The sequence below is a fragment of the Choloepus didactylus genome, chromosome 23, assembly GCF_015220235.1.
Source record: "Choloepus didactylus isolate mChoDid1 chromosome 23, mChoDid1.pri, whole genome shotgun sequence".
NCBI classification, from domain to species: Eukaryota; Metazoa; Chordata; class Mammalia; order Pilosa; family Megalonychidae; genus Choloepus; species Choloepus didactylus.
Genome location: NC_051329.1, coordinates 6,706,974 through 6,719,946, shown reverse-complemented (window position 1 = coordinate 6,719,946; position 12,973 = coordinate 6,706,974). Strand labels below are relative to the sequence as shown.

The following is a 12,973-nucleotide window of genomic DNA, read 5'->3' as shown; positions in this document are numbered from 1 at the left end:
TTCCCAGCCACCCATGGCCGTCCCATGCTCCCGTACACGCTGCCCCTTATCACTGAGCACCACCTGTCACATCACATATCCATCTGTCCCCCGAGTACAACGACCCCAGCGAGGTCCCTGCATTGGAACATTGCCTGGCAGGAAGTGTTCACTTCACAGTAAATGTTTTAGAATGAACGACTGAGGAGCCCCTAGGTGCTGGGCTAAGTGCTTTGGACACAATAGTTCCAGTTCACAAATAAGGAAACTGAGGCACAGAGGGGTAAAGTCAACCAAACAATATCCCTGCCCTCTAATGAAGAGGGAGAGGTGATGAACAAGTCAGCAAATCCACAATGGGATAACTGTAGTTAATAAGTACTCCAAGAAAACAAGGTGGGGGCGGAGCCAAGAGCTGGCACTGACTGGCAGCTGGCTTCCAGGGGCACTTGCCCACCTGCAGTCCTCCACGGCCCCCGCTGCCCACCCCCAAAGCTGCCCCCCTCCCCACACCTGAGTTTAGTTTTCAGCCCATGACAAGGGACAATGTTCTCATTTTCTACATGGGGTTACTGAGGGAGCAAGAGACACATCCTGGATCCCACAGAACCGGGAGGTCAGTATTGGGACCAGAACTCGGGCATCCTGGCTTTGCCCCCCCAAACCTGAGTAAGCCAGGCCAATCCACGAGGGTTGAGAATGAGGCCTTTTAAAACTTGTTCAACCCTAGAAGGAAGCGACATTCTCCCAGGCCCATCTTTAAGGTACAGGTTGTGACCCAAATTGCTATTTGAGCACCTACTATGTGTGGCCTGCCTTGCCTGGCACAGTTTTGCCTCAGGAGACCTGACACTTTTCAGTGCCCCTCAGGGGTGGAGGCCCCGATATCTGGCCTGGATCAGGTGCTTGGAGCAATGGGGTGGTGTCGGAGGAATCCATACTCTGATGGTTTCTATTCCAGAGTCCGGAGCAAGTGACTTGGTCCTCTCTGGACCTCAGTGTCCTCATCTCTAAAATGAGAATAATGAGAACGTCTCTCCAAGAGCTGTTGCGACGATTAAACAAGTTAGCACTTAGCATGATGTTTGGAATGTGTAGGCACTACTAGGTACTAGGTATTATTCGTGATGATGGGATTATTATCGCCCCACGGTACTACGTGACTGGCTCCTACCCACCTCGCTCCCAGCCTTCTAGGCCTTCTTTCTGTTCTTTGAACACCCCCCAACTTTTTCCCACCTCAGGGCCTTTGCACTTGCCGTTCCCTCTGCCTGGAATGATTTTCCCCAGATCCTTCCGTTGCCGGCTCCTCCCTTTCAGATTTCAGCTCACAGCCCCTCCTCAGAAAAGAGGCACTCTCTATCAAGCCATCCCGTTTTATCTGAAATCCTCTTATTCGTTTACCTGTTTACATGTTTGTCTCCCCCAGCATCTGAGAGAGAGAAGCTGGTCTGTTTTTGCTGATTGATGTATCCCCAGCACCTGGAACAATGCCTAGCACATAGTAGGTCTTCCGTAAATACTTTAAGTACCCAATTAGCTAATTAATTCATTAATCAATGGATCCATTAATATTAGTCAATTGATCGGTATAATTTCACTGACCTCCCTTAGCTATGGAGATTGTTTTATTTTAATTAGATTTTATGGTGTTTGAACATCAACCAATTAATGAAACCCTGAAGTCAGCCCCGGCCTGGCATCTCCTTCCTTGACCCCTGTCCCCCACCCCCTCCAAGGACCAACTTGCCCTGACCATCACCCAGTCCAGCTTTTATTTATTACCCATCTTCAAGGTCCAAATGTGCGTGGCGTTTACCCAAGAGAGCCCCAAGTCCTTGGCTGGAGCGTCCTTGTGCCAGCCCATGCAGCCACCTCGCAAGACAGAAGGGCAGAGATGAAAGGACGTTTGGCTCACAGGGCCGGCCACGACCTCGCCAAGGAGAGTCACTTCCGGTTGCAGGCAGGGCGACCTCGGGGGGAGAAAAGGACTGTGTCACGTTTCAGAGGGAGGCCTTGTTGGAATGAGGCAAGGCAAAGCAGAGGAAAATGCAAGATGATTCATAAGGAACAAAACATTATCAACACAGGTGTCCCAGGGATCCCGCGAAAACCAGGCCACGTCACGTCCCTCCTATGACCCCAACCCTACCCTGACCGAAAAGACCATCACGAGAGTTGGCCAAGAGGGGAGACATTAGAACCCCGGTGTCCTGTGGGTGGAAATGTTAATGAGGCACCTGCTGTGGGAAAGTCTGGCGGGTCCTCGAAAGGCTCAACACGCAGGTACCCCGTAGCCTGGCACTCCCTCTCCCGGGTGCACGTCCAAGAGAAACGAGAATGTGTGCCCGTGGAAACTGGGGCCTGAAGGGTCACGGCAGCCACATGTCCAAAAACGGGTGAAGGGATGACAAAGTGGGGTCTAGCCACCCACAGAACACTGTTCAGCCATAAGAAGGAATGATGTGCTGATACAGGCTACGCAAGGGCGAACCTTGAAAATATGCTAAATGAAATGAACTGGACACAGGGATCACTTATTGCTTGATTCCATTTATATAGAATGCCCAGAACAGGCAAAATCTATAATGAGTGGTTGCCAGGAGCTGGGGATGAGAGGCCAATGAAATGTTCTGAGATCGATTATAATGTTCATGGCACTAAAAGCCACTGAATTGCACTTTTAGCAGGTGAAGCATGTGGAAGGCATGAGTTCTGTCTCAGTGAAGTTGTTTAGAATCAACGACAACAAAACCTCCAATGGCTCCCACCTCACTTGAAGGACGAGTCAAAGCCATCACCACGGCCCACAAGGCCGCTTTCCCCTCCCTGACTTGGCCTCCCTTCTGCTCCTACACCTCCACGTGGTCCTTCCTTCCTTTCTCCAAGTCCCTACTCTGAGGTCCTTATCTCAGCGAAGACTTCCTTCCCGTCCACTCTTTTAAAAACGACAAGCCCCACCCCTGACCCCCTGCCTCCTTCCCTGCTTTATTTTCCCCCTAGCACCGCCACCATCCAATGCGCTACATGATATCTTTGCTTGTTTGTTTGATTCCCTCCCTTCCCCTCTAGAACAATACAAGCTCCAGGAGCTCAGGAATCATGGTCAGTTTTGCTGTTGCTGTATCCCCAGCACCTAGAACAGGGCCCAGCACATAGTAGGCCCTCAGTCAATACGTGCTGATGATCTTGTGAACCATAGCAACCCGAACCCTGGGATTAAGAGCCTGACTCTGTGGCTGCCTGGCTGTGTGGTGTTGGGCAAGTTGCTTAACCTCTCTGTGCCTTGTCTTTCTTCTCTGTGGAATGGAGATGATATGAAGAGTGCCTACCTCAGAGTCTCCATGAGGATTCAGTTCCACGAGCCCAGCACGAGGTTAAGTGCTCAGTGGATGTTGCATGGGACCATCTCCACGTGCAGGCACCACCAGGGAGGTCGGAATTGTTCCCACCTGGAGCAACTGAGATGCATCACGGAGGCTGGCAGATTTGATTACAGGCAGAAAGGGGAGAGCAGAGACCCGAATCAATGCCAGCCAGCTCCAGAGCCTGAACACGAACCACAGATCTCCTTGCTGGGGAAGAGGAAAAAGTGGAGGAAGGGAAAAGAGGAAGGAAGCGGAGAAAAGTCAAGAGAGGGGTGAGAGAGGGGACACGGAGAAAAGAGGAAATCTGAGCATTTTTGCCGGTCTGTTCCCTAGATCAGCTGTGGGAAGAGGAATCAGAGCTCGTGTTTGCGGTTCTGTTCATTCCACCAATGTTGATTGAGCCCCTACTAGGTGCCAGGCGCCATGCGGGGTGCTGGGGACACATCTGGGGACGTGCATGCGTGTGGAAACAGCACAGGCATGGCTTGGCATGTCGGAAGAGCCCCAGGAGCGCGGCAGAGGCCGGAGCGAGGGGAACGGGAAGGTGGGTGCTGGGCTGGGGGAGGGGGCAGCTTCTGCATGGCCATGGAGGTTGCGCTCGGGAGTTTGGATTCGATTCCGGGGGATCTGGAAGGCCATTGGAGGGTTTTGAGCAAAGAAATGCAGTGATCCCCTCCTATGCTGGTAAGCCCAGATTGCAGCTGGAGCCAGGAGACCTCACTAATGCCTAATTCAACCCAGTGCCGTGACTTATTGGTAACTGCCCTGTGCCAGGCCCGGTGCTGGCACTGGAAAGCCAGCAGGGCATGCCACAAAGACCCCACCCTTGTGGATCAAACAACAACAAATCACATACATAGTCATTGGCCTGCACTGCCCAGTGCGGCAGCCCCAAGTCACATGTGATTATTGAGCCCCTGAAACGGGGCATGCCCTGATTGCCACGTGCTGTGAACGCCAAATACACACTAGGTCTCGAAGACTTCACATGAGAAAAGGGACACGAAATATGTCGTCAATCGTTTTTTATATTGATGACATGTCGAAATGATAATTTTGTGGATCTATGGGTTGAGTAAATCTATAATATTAAAATTAATTTCACCTGTTTCTCTTTACTTTGGGGGGAGCTACCAGAAAATTTTACATCACATTTGTGGCTTCCATGCATTTCTGTTGGGTAACATAGTGTTGGAGGAAGATACAGGCTCTATTTAGGGTAAAAACAGAACGCAGTCATGTCATCAGCGGGGCATTCAGGGAAGGCCTCTCCGAGAAGCAGACATGTAAGCAAGGGCTAGCGGATGTGCAGGTACCAGGCCGAGAGAAGAGCCAGGCCAGAGTGCACCTAACTTAACATTTTTTAATCGTATCATGGTAAAATATATATAACTTAAAACTGCTTAAAATGGCAAATTTTATGTTATATATTTTTTAACACAATAAAACTTTTCAATAGAATATATCTCTGGGTGCTGGCAGGTTGGGGGCAAGAGTAAAAGTGAGGCACATTTGGGATGAGCTGTGGTTGTGCCAGGCTTATACTGACATGAGCTAGGGAGAGCTAGGGAGAATGGGAAGGATTCGAGATCTCTTTGGGCAGACGAATCGGACGCAAAGAGTAAAGAGGAGAAGAGATCCAAGGTGGATCACATCAGGAAGCATTCCTCCAGTTGAGAGACACTTATGGAGCACCTACCCCAAGTGGGGTGCTGGGCTGGGGATCCAACGGAGAGCAAAGCAGATGTGGTCCCACCCCTCTTGTAGTTCACAGTCTAGAAGAAAAGACAATAAATAAATCACGGAAGTCTATAATCACAAACCGTGCAGTAGAGGGAACATAGAGATTCTAGAAGAGCTTGAGAGCAGGAGGTGCTGTGCCCTGCGATCTCCCCAAGAACTATCCTCTGCTTCTTCATCCACTCACCCCTTCCGCAGGAAGGGGATCCTCAGGCTCCCATGCCCTCTGGTTTCTGGTTGTATTTAGCCAATGGGAGATTCAAAGAAGGTAAAAGAGGGGAAGATGAGATGTTTATCCTCCAGTTTCCGCGCAGTGGTCCATGAAAGATGGCTACGACTGCTTAGCTATTCCTCCCATGGAATTTTCCCTCCGTGTGAATCTGGGGTGACCTCATGACCTGTTTCAGCCAATAGAAGGTCGCAGAAGTGGCCCTGTGCAACTTCTGAGAGGGGCCTTAGGAGATCAGCAGCTCTGCCCTCTCCTCCCAGACCTGCTTCAACTCGGCCGCCATGTTGGGAGGCAGCGCAAGCAGCCATGTGCAGAAGCCGTGGAAGAAAAAGCCGTCAGCTGACAGCCACGCGGGAGGCCCCCTGGGACCTGCCAGCCGTCCCAGCACCCTGCAAAATTCTGAGCAATACAGAAGTGGAGGGGTTTGGAGTGACTAAGTTTTGGGGTGGTGTGTTACAAAGCGTCAGATTACTGAGACGCCCGGGCTACTGGCCAGGCAGCCCTCTCCTCACCCCCTCCCCTTCCAGATCCCCGTCCTCACGCTCTTCCTTCCTCCCTGAGTCCCAGCCGTGGGAACAGCTCCACTGTCCTTTTGTTTTCCCTACAGCTTTGTAAACAGTCTAGTAAATCCTCTTCAAATTCTCGTATTTTGAGTGTGCCAGCCACTTCCTGCCAGAACACTGATGGATTCAGGAGCTGGCTCTGGGGAGGGGTGGAGTGCAGGCTTCCCTAAAGGTAGAGGAGGCATTTATTATGGGAAGGAAGGGAGACTTAGAGGAGGGGTCCAGGCAGGGGGAACAGCCCGGCAAATGCCTGGAGGGGGAAAGCTTGGCAGTTAAAACACAAAGGCTGGGGCAGACCTTCAGGGTTCAAATCCCTGCTCTCCCTTGAGCACGGGGCCTAACCTCTTGCGCCTCAACTTCCCCATCTGTGAAATGGTGCTATTAATTTCTATACCCGAGGGTTGTGGTGTGGACAGTGAGTCCGCCTCTGTGATGCCTTCAGATGCCCTTGTTAAGTAGAACCAGCAACCCAGGAGACGCTGGGCTGGTGGAGGCTGGGAGGGGTGCCGAGGACAGTGGGGTACCAGGTTGAAGGTGAGCTAAGGCTGGGGGTGGGATGGGGGTGGGATGGGGGTGGGGGCCCTGGGTGACTCATGAAACTGAAAACTCCCTGAGCGGATGGGGCTCTTAGGATCTGCAGTACTGAGTGAGCGCTTACCACAGAGCCAGGCACCATCGGAGGCCCTTTAAGTCTGTTAACTACTTAGTGCTCTTGGTGCCCGGGAGATGCGCGATTATCACGGTCCCATTTCACAGACGGGAACGCGGGCACCCAAGGCATGGGCTGTGGAGGGAGAGGGAGGGGTGTGTGTGCAAGGGTCCCCTGGGGGCAGGACTTCAAAAGGCTGAGCCAGACAGAGGATCGAAGGGGGTCCCCAGCAGAGCGCAGCCGGCCAGAACTTCCAGAAGCCTCTCGGGGAGACGGAGGGAAATTGAACCCTAGGAAGCAAGCCTCTGGATTGGTCTTTGATCAGGTGCTCAGGAGCCCACAGGTAAGAAGTGGGTGGGGAGGGCCAAGGGAGGAAAAGCAGGCCTCTTCCCCACGGCCTCCCGAGAGGGCTCTGCACACACTGCAGGCAAGTCCACCCCTGGGGGCTGCCTCCCTCCCCGGCCCCTGCTGGCAAGTGTGAGTAGAGTTGCAGCACAGGCTCAGTCTGTCCTGGAGAAAGGACCCCACTGTGCAGGAAGGCAGGAGAGGAGCCAGAAGCCAGGGTGGGGGCGTGGGGCGGGGAGGGCGCCCAGGGCACCCACAAATGGGCCACGGAGCAGGATTTCTTCACTAATAGCACAATTCCTCCAAATCCCAGGACCCCCCTGAGCCCCAGGTCCTAGGTCCCCCCCTGAGCCCCAGGTGCCCCTCTCTAAAATGGGATTCAGAGGTGTGCCAAGGGAGGGCCAGTGGGAGCCGTGCCCACTGAAGCAGGCAATGAGGGGTGCACCATCTGTGGATAATTTAAAAACAAAAATAAAACCAACTAGAAGTCAGTCTTTTCATTACCACCATGCACCAGTGACCCTAAAAAGTCTAAAAACTTCTCCTGAAAAAAAAAATTTTAATTTTTGGGGTTCTAAACCAGGAATTGATGAACTATAGCCTGCAGACCACATCTGGCCCCCAGCCTGCTTTGTAAATAAAGTTTTATTGGCACACAACCATACCTCTTCGTTTACATATTGCTTGTGGCTGCTTTCACGCTACAAAGGCAGAATTGAGTTCTTCAGCCTCCAAAGCCTGAAATATTTACTATTTAATACCTGTTATCTGGCTCTTTACAGGAAAAGTGCCCCTCTCCTACTGAAAATTATTGGGTTACTGCTGAGTTTTAATAACATTACTGTGAGGTTTTAGTAATATATATGTAAGCCTCACATTAGCACATTTTGTCACTTATCTTTTAATAAATATTGTATTCTATATGGAATTTAGTTCAGAGAACTCCAGATGCCACCCCTACACACACACGCACGCACACACAGGAAGACTCAGTTGAATGCACGAACGATTTCTTTGAATCTGAGTATCTTTAAATAGAAATTTATTCTTTTTTGTTTGTTTAAAAACAGAAGTAGGAATCAAGAAAATAATGACTATGGCTGATGATCACAATGATTATTGAAAATAACTGTTTAAATGCAGTGCTAAAAAATGACCAACTCTGCCGTGAAATAGTAGGCGTGCGGCTGATGGGAACGGATAAGGGTTTTTGAGGATGAATTTAAATAATGTGTGTAATGATGGACTCCACTGGTTGCTTTTCCCAAATTCATTCTCTCCCGTCCCCTTCTTCCTGGATGGCGAATGTCCACTTTCCTCCAGACGGCCATAGGTGCTTACAAAAAAGAACCCTGTTCCGTGGCAGTAAATCAGGAGTAAATCCTGATTAAAGCAATATTGATAATACCATTCCCCTCAACGTGATTGGTTTAGGTATGGACGTGTGACCAAATTCTGGCCAATAAGACTGGGCAGTGGTGCTCTCAGGGACTTCTGGGAAAGGTTCTTCATTGATAAAAAGGGCCACAGGGAACTCACTGCCCTCCCCTCTACGTGGGACCCGACTCCCAGGGGTGTACATCTCCTTGGCAATGCAGGATATGACTCCCAGGGATGAATCTGGACCCGGCATCATGGGATTGAGAACATCTTCTTGACCAAAAGGGGGATGCAGAATGAGATGAAATAGTTTCAGTGGCTGAGAGATTCCAAATGGAGTCAAGAGGTCACTCTGGTGGACATTCTTATGCACTATATAGATAACCCCTTTTAGGTTTTAATGTATTGGAATAGCTAGAAGTAAATACCTGAAACTACCAAACTCCAACCTAGTAGTCTGGGCTCCTGAAGACGATTATATAATAATGTAGCTTACAAGGGGTGACAGTGTGATTGTGAAAGCCTTGTGGATCACACTCCCTTTATCCAGTGTATGGATGGATGAGTAGACAAAAGGGGACAAAAGCTAAATGAAAAATAGGGTGGAATGGGGGGGGGTGATCTGGGTGTTCTTTTTTTAATTTTTTATTCTTATTCTGATTCTTTCTGGTGTAAGAAAAATGTTCAAAAATAGATTGGAGTGATGAATGCATAACTATATGATGGTCTGTGAACAGCTGATTGTACACCATGGACGATTGTATGGTATGTGAATATATCTCAATAAAACTGAATTTAATTTAAAAAATTGAAAAAAAAAGACAGATAGAAAACAAAACACATTAAAAGGAAAAATAAAGGGGCAGGAGACTACAGGAAAGCAGACTTTCCGCCTGTCTGTGAGCCCAGGTCCCGCAGGGAGGAGACATTGCAATGGCGGCGGGTATCTTGTGATGAAAACCCGGGAGCAGAAAGATGGAGAGAACGGGGCCCTCAGTGAGGCCCTTGGCCACGGAAACTGAGATCCCAGAATGTACCCCACCCCAGGACTTCCCCTTAGGTGGAAATAAGTGTCTTCATTGTTAAACCTCTTAGGTCGGTGCCTTCTAGAACTTTCAGCCAAAAGCATCTCTATAGATACAGAGGTGGAAAAAAACCTGGCAAGTAGCCAGCAGCCACAAGCCATAATTTTACTGATTCATTCAGTCAATGAGTATTGACAGAGCTGACTGTGTACCAGGACAGTTCCAGGCACTGCGGAGCACACGAAAAGCCCCTTCTCTGAGAAGCACATTCCAGCGGGTGGAGATGGGCCAAGAAATAAAATGATTTCAGATGTTAAATGTTGAGAAAGAAATAAAACCCAGGGACTTGATGGAGAGTGAGTGAGGGGGTGGGCTTCTCTGGGAAAGTGGGTTTGGAGAGAGAACGGAAGGAAGAAGGGTCTGCACCTGACAGTCCTGGAGAGCGCAGCGAGTGCAGAGGCCCTGAGGTTGGGGTGAACCCGGTGTGCTTGAGGAACTGAAGTCTGGAGCGTGAGGATGGGACGCTATGAAAGCAACATTCCAGAAAGTACGTCAAAGCACACAGAAAGCCCATGGTCCGAGTCTTTCTCCTCCCTTCCTCTTGCTTGCTTCCGGGCTTTTGTTACCCGGCCCCGGGTTTATGGGCTCTGGCACGTTGGAATCTGAGCTGTGTCTTCAGGCCTCTCTTCCTAACTCGGGAGAAGTTTCACATCTGATCATGTGTGTGCCTGAAACAAGCTGTTTTGTTTTGGTTTAAATTAAAGCCAAGTTTTCCCACTACAGGCTAACTGAGCATCTCTGTTCCCTGTGAGCACCCCCTTGTGTTTTGCCATTTTCCCCACCACAGTAGCATTTTCCATCCTGCCTGGAAAACTGCTGCTCTTGTCATCGACGCCTACCCTCAGCACCCCTTCCTCTATCTGAGACCAACACTGGCACAAGGAATCCTTTAGATTACTGTTCCACTTTGCTAATGCTGCCGGAATGCAAAATACCAGTAAGAGATCGGCTTTTATAAAGGGGGTTTATTTGGTTACACAGTTACAGTCTTAAGGCCATAAAGTGTCCAAGGTAACACATCAGCGATCAGGTACTTTCACTGGAGGATGCCCAATGGCGTCTGGAAAACCTCTGTTAGCTGGGAAGGCACGTGGCTGGCGTCTGCTCCAGAGTTCTGGTTTCAAAATGGCTTTCTCCCAGGACGTTCCTCTCTAGGCTTCAGCTTCTCTCCAAAATATCACCCTCAGTTGCTCTTGGGGCATTTGTCCTCTCTTAGCTTCTCCAGAGCAAAACTCTGCTTTCAAAGGCCGTCTCCAAAATGTCTCTGTAAGCTGAAGTTCCTCTCTCAGTTCCTGTGTGTGCGTGCTTCAAAGTGTCCCTCTTGGCTGTAGCAAGCTCGCTCCTTCTGTCTGAGCTTATATAGGGCTCCAGTAATTTAATTCAGAACCACCCTGAATGGGTGGGGCAACACCTCCATGGAAATTATCCAACCAAAGGTCTCGTCCACAGTTGACTGAATCACATCTCCACTGAAACACCCAAAGGACTCCAAAATCTAATGAACACTAATATGTCTGCCCACACAAGACTGCATCAAAGATAATGGTGTTTTGGGGGACATCATACATACAAACTGGCACAATTACAAAATGCTCCAGCCCTTCTTTTTTACATGTCACTCAATGGAAGGACACCAAGCTGAGGTGTGTGCAGGGGAGGCTGGAACACAAGTAAACCAGGTCCCCAAACCATTCTTTGGGAAGCCACTGATGGCAACATCTTTCTGGACACAGTCACGGGCAGCAGAAGCTCCTGTGTGGCCAGCAATGGGGCGGGGCCCAGGGGACCAATGGACATCCACGTGACAAGAATCATTTATTCGCTATGCCACTGATGACCCTTGAAAACATTATGCAAGTGAGAGAAGCCAGGCCCAAAAGGACAAACAGTGCATGAATCCACTGATATGAAATATCTAGAATAGACAAGCTCATTGAAACAGAGAGTAGATAGGTTAGCAGGGGCGGGGGAGGGGCCGTGGTGAGTGATTGCTTAATGGGGACAGAGTTCTGTTTGAGGCGATGAAAAAGTTCTGGTAGCAGATGACAGCGACGGTAGCACAATATCGAGAATGTGATTAAAGCACTGAATTATACACATGAAGCTGGTTAAAATGTGCAGTTTTCATATCAGGAGACAAAAAGAGTCATTTGTTCAATAGAAGTTAACTGAGGGGGACACTGAGGAGCATTGGACAAGGCCCCTCACAGATCACAAAAACACTGTCACGCTGAGTGTACAATTACACCCGAGCAAAATGCCCTCAAGAGGAAGAAAGCACTTGTACAAAAGGATCGTGTTACTTCCTACTTAAAGCCTCTTCCCTGTTGCAAGGGCATAAGCCCCAGGCCCCTCCCTGCGCCCACAAGGCCCTGCGGCCCTCCCCCTCGCCCCCTGAGATCCAGCCCCGCTGGCCTCTTGCTGACCTTCCAATGCACGCCTTCCCACCGCAGGGCCTTGGCACATGGGGTGCTCGCTGCCTCGAACAGGCATCCCCAGGTCTCCACGGTGATGCCTTTGAGGTGTGGCTCCAACCACACCTCCTTGGGGAGGTCTTCCCTGACCAGTCCGTGGAAAGGAACATTCTCTGTTCATTATGCCCTGACATTTTCCTGCGTGGTTGTTGACCGTCTGTCTCCTCCACTGGGATCAAAGGACCATGAGGACAAAGTCCTTGCCCGGCCTCACGGCTGTATCCCCAGCCCCAGCCGGGGCCTGATGCATGCCAGTGGCAGGATTGTTGAATGAGTGAATGAGGGATCTGGCCACATGGTGGGGAGGGGGTCAGGGAAGGCTTTCTGAAGAAGTGACATTCGGATCCATGTCTGAAGGATGGGCAGGAATGAAGCTGCTGCCCTCAACCCTGTTGACCATTAGAAACCCCTGGGGTTGGGGACAGTAAAAGCAGGCCAGCACCTGTGCCCCATCCTTGACTCCTGATTAAATTGTGCTGTTTTTAGCCACCCCTTGAGAGTCCAGCCTGCAGCTGGGGCTGAAAGCTACGACCTATCGCCTGGATTCTCCAGGTGGTCCTGGAACAGCAGCCCCTGGCGTTATCAGGGAACTTGCCAGAAATGCTTCACTCAGACCCAGTGAATCAGACGCTCCTGGGGTGGGAAGTGGATTCTGATGCACCTTCAAGCCTGAGAGCCCCTGGGCAATGGAGGGGAGGGGAGGAGAAGAACCTTCTGGACAGGCCAGATGCTTTGGCCCAGGCCTTGTGGGTGGGGGGAGCTCCCCCCTGACGGGTCCTCCGGCTCCTGTTCACAAAGGCAGGCCCCAGGTGGCCTCCAAAATGTCCTTTCCCTTGAGGCTGCTGAGATCTGGAGCAGCTTCAGAAGCCCCGGGGTCCCGGGAACTTTGAACTTGATTTAGGCTCTAAAGTGTCTCCCTGAACTGCAATTGGTGCAATCTTTTGCACGGCTCCATGGGGAGGGGTCTGCCCTGCCCCCCGGGAAGGGAGAAAGGCTGTCCAGTGGGAAGGGGGGCCGTTCAGCCTTGTGTTTACCGGCCCCAAGGTATTGGAATAAAGTTCCTGAAATGCTACCCTAAGGAACTCATTCAGAGAGGAAAGAGACACCGACTTTACTCCGAGCTTTGGTATTATGTAATGGCAGGGCATTTGAGCTATTTTT

At 50.5% G+C, this 12,973-nt stretch overlaps 1 long non-coding RNA gene across 1 annotated transcript; it reads right to left on the bottom strand.

Moving 5' to 3' along the window:
* Positions 1–1,714: 1,714 nt before the first annotated feature.
* Positions 1,715–11,964, bottom strand: LOC119519454. Its single transcript, XR_005214024.1, has 4 exons — positions 11,765–11,964; positions 5,047–5,122; positions 3,312–3,459; positions 1,715–1,952 (listed from the first exon to the last, which is right to left on the bottom strand). It is a non-coding gene; the product is annotated as an uncharacterized LOC119519454 (long non-coding RNA).
* Positions 11,965–12,973: the final 1,009 nt, after the last annotated feature.